Genomic DNA, 6,547 nt, shown 5'->3' with positions numbered 1-6,547 from the left:
AGTCTTGGTGAACGTGTTGTTGTCTTCGCTGTCGCCATTGGTCTCACCGGCGGCGAGAAATCGTCGGTCAGCGCCGTCATCGCCGTAGTCAAAGCGGGAGGAAGGGGATGACGGGTGGGGTCACCTTGTCAGTGACTCAGCGGTTTGAATATGAGTTTTTCAATTTTCAGAGATGAATGAATAGTGTATGTTTTTGTTATTTTTGTGTAGATTTATTTAGAGCTCCAAAAATTATAAAATGTTTTGTGTGACTTCTCTGTGATGTACATTATTTAGGAAAAATATGAAATGTTGATTTTCAGTACTTTTGAATGTGATAAAAATTGCTCAATTAATTAATAAATGAGTTTCCATGATTTTTCTAGGCTTATTTCTTTATCCAAAAATTATGAAAATTGTTTTGCCACTTAGTTATTATGAGATGAATATTTACAAAAATTTTGAGGTCAATTGGAACAAGTTAATTTCTTTCATAATTTGTAATTAAATAATTAATTCATAAAAGCAAATAGTAACCTTTAATGATTTAGGTTTTGATTGAATTTTGGATTGAGTGATGACCTTGGGTCATTAGTTGATAATGATTCTTGGCAATGGAATTAAGTGTTATGAAAAAGGTTTAGTTAGTTTGACTTGTAACTGTACCGCGAAGGAAAGTTGTATTCAAGTTGTTAATTTTTGCATCCATCGTCGAGCATCATGTTTTATATCGAGCATCATGTTAAACATGGCATTGTTACTACATGTAGTGAACGAAGGTGAACACGTGGTAGTTAATCAAGTTGCGGAGGAAGTTAATCCGTCTGTTGAGGTCGGATCTGATAATTGTGGAACGTCGCAGGAACCTGACTTTTTCGTGAATCAAGGCAAGCCCCGGATGCATTTAAACCTACCTCATGATTTACAAAATTGATTTCACTTTTGCTCTTCTTTACTGCATTAAGTGATTAGGAGTTAAGTGAAAACCTAATTGGTGCATTACCAACCTTGTTTTTCCATATCTACCCTGTTACCAGTTTTAATTTGTATATGCCTAGTTGTGCTTAGCTATGCTTAGAACGATAATAGTCAGGTGATTACCTATCATCTACAAGTTTTAAATGGAACTTTGGTTACTTATGTTATCATGTGATATGGGAATGTGGAATAATAAATCTAGACTGGGCGGACTCGGTGTGTGAGAGCCACAAGACATGGAGGTCTTGTGAGCGGCTTCTTTCCGCCTGTGTCGATTAAGGTCCGTCCGTTGTTGAATTGCATGAGGTGAGACTTTGTAGTACTAACCACATACTCCGGTAAGCCTTAACTTGGCAATTCTATTACGAGAATGGCTACTCGTGCACTAGGAGTGGAGAGATGGCGGGGATAGCGTGTACCCATGTGGCAATGGGCTGGATTGGTGGAGTACTGTATTCTCGGGTGGCGCAGACCCGTTCTTGTTTTAGAAAATTCGAGGGTAGGTTGATATATGTAAGTCGGGGACCTGCATATGTCGTGTGGTCTGGAATCCCCAGCTGGGTTTTAATCGATTTGAATCGTCGTTGTTCCTCGGTTATGGAGACTCAACTCACTGTTTATCATCGTAGTTAATAACTGGAACTCGAGTAAGGTTTGAGAAAGAGTTTGTTATGAAGTTCATGATCTCATTACGGATCATGGCAGATTCATATGTGGTTCTTATAAAGTTTTATATGTTGAAGTAAAGAATTTTGTTAAAGAGCTTTTACGCAAAAGAACTTTGATTATTGCTAAAGCCATACCTTGAATCCCTGAGCCTGTATTCCTGAGTCTTCTCAGTTTTATTTCGGTTAAGTTTTGTTGAGTACTTTTGTACTCAGGGTTCGTTGACCCTTGCTGCAGGTGAGCATCATGAGCAGGTCTGTTGTGGACCGTGCTGCATGACTGTTGTTCAGGTCGATGACGATAAGTGAATGTGTGATCCTTAGGCAAGATACTTATATTGTGTGTTTGTATTATGTTATAGTGCCACTCTACTACTTTGGTTTGTAATAATTATCGAACTTAGTTTGTAAGGTTTAAAAACAACTAGTTTGTAAACTAAGTTATCGTAAGACTTCCGCTATTTTACTCTGATGTAGATATTTGAATAAATGTTGTAATACTGCAATGGCTCTGTAATGGGATCCTGCTCAGAAATCATGGATGATTTAGGGTTCCCCGAGGACACCCGATAGTCTTCTTAAGTTACTGGGAACATATGCATAGTCGTTAGAGGTCATTGGACTGTGACAGGTGCATGTGGGCCCTATAATTTAGGAGGTTCTGCCATAGAGAATAATAGAGAGACCAAAGGGACATAATGTGATTAGAACTAAATGAGTCTTTAGAAACAAGCAAGATCAAGATGGGATAGTAGTAAGGAACAAAGCAAGATTAGTAGCACAAGGCTATACACAAATTGAAGGTCTTGACTTTGGAGAAACATATGCCCCGGTTGTGAGATTGGAAGCAATTAGAATCCTGCTAGCCTATGCTTGTGCCCATAATATAAAGCTCTATCAAATGGATGTTAAGAGTGCATTTCTCAATGGTTACATCAATGAAGAAGTATATGTTGAGCAACCTTTTGGTTTTGAAGATGATAAGAAGCCCGACCATGTGTACAAGTTGAAGAAGGCATTGTATGGCTTGAAGCAAGCACCTAGAGCATGATATGAGAGATTGAGGGACTTCCTACTCTCTAAAGGGTTCATGATGGGCAAGGTTGACACCACTCTTTTCATCAAGAAGATTGGAAAAGATTTATTTGTGTTGCAAATCTATGTTGATGACATCATATTTGGATCAACCAATCAAGACTTTTGTGATGAGTTTGGAAAGATGATGGCTAATGAGTTTGAGATGTCCATGATTAGAGAATTAAGTTACTTCCTTGGTCTTTAAATCAAGCAATTGAAGAATGGTACATTTGTGAGTAAGGCAAGTATATCAAGGACATGATCAAGAAGTTTGGCATGAATGATAGTAAAGCCATTAGCACACCAATAGGAACAAATGGTAACTTGGATAGTGATGCAAGTGGCAATATGGTGGATCAAAAATTATATCGGTCTATGATTGGAAGCCTACTCTATGTGATCACATCAAGGCCGGATGTCATGTTTAGTGTATGCATGTGTGCAAGATTTCAAGCCTCACCAAGAGAAAGTCATTTGAAGGCTACTAAGAGAATATTGAGGTACTTGAAGCATACACAAAATGTTGGTTTGTGGTATCCCAAAGGAGCAAAGTTTGAGCTAGTTGGTTACTCCGACTTAGATTATGCAGGATGCAAGGTTGAAAGGAAGAGCACCTCGGGCACATGTCAATTGTTGGGAAGATCACTTGTTTCATGGTCATCAAAGAAGCAAAATAGTGTTGCATTATCAACCGCCGAAGCCAAATACATATCCGCCGGAAGTTGTTGTGCACAAATACTTTGGATGAAGGCCACTTTGAGTGATTTTGGAATCAAGTTAAAGAAAGTGCCATTGCTATGTGACAATGAGAGTGCAATCAAGTTGACCAACAATCCGGTTCAACATGCAAGAACAAAGCACATTAATGTCCGCCACCATTTCATAAGAGATCACCAACAAAAAGGGGACATTTGAATTGAGAGTGTAGGCACCGAAGATCAACTTGCCGATATATTCACCAAGCCATTGGATAAGAAAATGTTTTGTAAGCTAAGGAATGAGTTGAACATATTGGATTTCTCAAATATGTGTTGATGCACCCCCCGACTTATATGACATGCCTCTCCTTCGAGCAATCCAAGGTAAAAGTTGATTGGCATGGCATACATCCTTGCTAAGGACTTGTTTAGTGCATCTAGACATCTTTCACATTTAATAGGCTCATTCATGAAAATGAAATGAATTTGATGATTGTATGGTACCACTATTGCTTCTATGATTATTTTGATCTAATGGTAGCATATGACATGTTTGTGGGCTTGTAAACCTAGTGTTTAATCTAGAAAATGAGCTCTAAGTGTTTAACTCAACATGGTACAAGATAACACTTATTTGGAGGTGTGAAGAAGCTTGTCCTTGGATCAAACCGAGTTAAATATCTTTGGTAAATGATCTAGATTGGACCAAATTTGGGAAAATGATCCTCACCCCATTGATTGACATTGATAATCTCAACCTATCTACTTTTTGAACCTTTGTGGTCATTGATGACAAAGGGGGAGAAAAACAAAGATATTAGTGATATTAGTACATGGAGAGAAAAATAAAGATATTAATGTACTAAGATGGTGAAAAGACAACAAAGGGGGAAAGAAATAAAGATATAAGTGATAGGGGGAGAACTTGACATAGGGGGAGAGATATGACAAAGGAAAGGGATCAATTAAAATTTTGAGCACACAAGTAGGGGGAGCAAGCTCATGAACTTGTATGGTGTATTTGAATGTGCATTTCATATGTTTGCTTGCATGGCACAAGTTTTAAATTTCAATATCCATGCTTGTGTGATATATGCTAGTTGTAGGTTTGAATGATGAAATGAAATTCTAGCATGCATAAGTTTATCTAGTGATTTCATTTCCAAGTATTTCCAAGTGGTATCGAGCTAACCATGGTGCTAAGGATGGTATATTGGTGCACTCCGATTGGTATCACGCTTCAAAGGTCTATCTTTTATACCTTAGCATCATTTGGTAGATATTGTCTCCTATATTTCCTATCTAAGCATATGTGCAAGCTACAATCCAAACTCTTAGCCCATATGTAGGGGGAGAAATTGCTACCATTTAGGGTTCATGGAACTTGTCCATATTCTTTTACACATGGTAAATATGCTTGGGCAAGCAACATGGATTCAATTAAATTTCAATTCATATCTTTGTGAAAGGGTTGTCATCAATTATCAAAAAGGGGGAGATTGAAAGCTCTAGTTTGGTTTTGGTGAATTGATGAAACCCTAAGTGCTAACCTAGTTTATCAAGTGATCATAAGATAGGTAGCACACTCCAAGTGGTGAAGCAAATGAAGATCATAGCATGATAATGATGATACCATGATGATGATCAAGTGCTTGGACTTGGAAAGAAGAAAGAGAAAAACAAAAAGCTCAAGGCAAAGGTATAAACCATAGGAGCTATTTTGTTTTAGTGATCAAGACACTTAGAGAGTGTGATCACATTTAGGTTTGATAGCTATACTATTAAGAGGGGTGAAACTCGTATCGAAATGCGGTTATCAAAGTGCCACTAGATGCTCTAACTCATTGCATATGCATTTAGGATCTAGTGGAATGCTAACACCCTTGAAAATGTTTGTGAAAATATGCTAACACATGTGTACACTTGGTGGTTGGCACATTTGAGCAAGGGTGAAGAAGTTAGAGGTGAAAAGGAGTTAGTCTCGCTGGTCATAAGGTGACCGGACGCTGGTCTCAGAGGGACCGGCGTGTCCGGTCAAGTGTGGCAGCAAAGACGCTGGTGTCGGTCAAATGACCAAACACTAGGTCTTGGACTGACCAGACGCTGAGGTCTAGGGTCTGGTCCTATTGTCGGGCGGCGTGGAGAAATGTCACTATGTGACCGGACGCTGGCAGGGTCCGGTCAAGCATGACCGGACGCGTCTGGTCGAAGAAATCCATTTCTGGAACCTTACTAGAAATGACCGGTCGCTGGAGCCTGAGCATCTGGTCACTTTATGTGCTGTGTCCGGTCAACAGATGACCGTTGAAATCTGACGAACAGTATTTGAAGCAGGGGACACATGGCGTGAATCACATGACCGGACGCTAAGGGCCAGCGTCTGGTCGATCGAACCGGAGCATTCGGTCACCCCATGTTGTGCCCAGTGAAGGGGTACAACGACTCTATTTTGTTGGGGCTTCTATTTAAGCCCCATGGCCGGTTGAAGCTCATACTTTGGCAATTTTCATTGACATATCAACCTTGTGAGCTTAGCCAAAGCCCTCCCACTCATCTCCATCATTGATTCATCATCTTTGTGAGATTGGGAGAGAATCCAAGTGCATTGCTTGAGTGATTGCATCTAGAGGCATTTGGTGTTCGTGTTTTGCTATGGATTTCGCTTGTTACTCTTGGTGGTTGCCGCCACCTAGATGGCTTGGAGCAGCAAAGATCGTCGAGCGAAGAGTGGTGATTGTCTCCGGCTCTGATCGTGGTGATTGTGAGGGGTTCTTGACCTTTCCCTGATGGAGAGCCAAAATGTACTCTAGTGGATTGCTTGTGGCTTGTGTGATCCTCATCTTGTGTTGGTTGTGCGGCACCCTATTGAGGGTTTGGCGTGTGAAGCCAATTAGCACGTGAACCTCCAAGTGAGTGAATCGCCACAACGAGGACTAGCTTGCCGGCAAGCAAGTGAACCTCGATAAAAGTCATTGTGTTCATCATTGATTCTGAGGTGATTGGTCTTCATTGTTATTCATCCTTGTGAATGATTGGTACCTTCATCTACATGACAGTATAACCTTCTTGATCACTCTCTTTACATTACCACAAACTAGTTGTCAAGCTCTTTAGTGTAGCTAGTTGTGAGAGCTTGCTTGCTTGGTTGGT

The sequence above is a fragment of the Miscanthus floridulus genome, chromosome 8 (genome assembly GCF_019320115.1).
Source record: "Miscanthus floridulus cultivar M001 chromosome 8, ASM1932011v1, whole genome shotgun sequence".
Lineage (NCBI taxonomy): Eukaryota > Viridiplantae > Streptophyta > Magnoliopsida > Poales > Poaceae > Miscanthus > Miscanthus floridulus.
Note: the sequence above shows the minus strand (reverse complement) of the source record.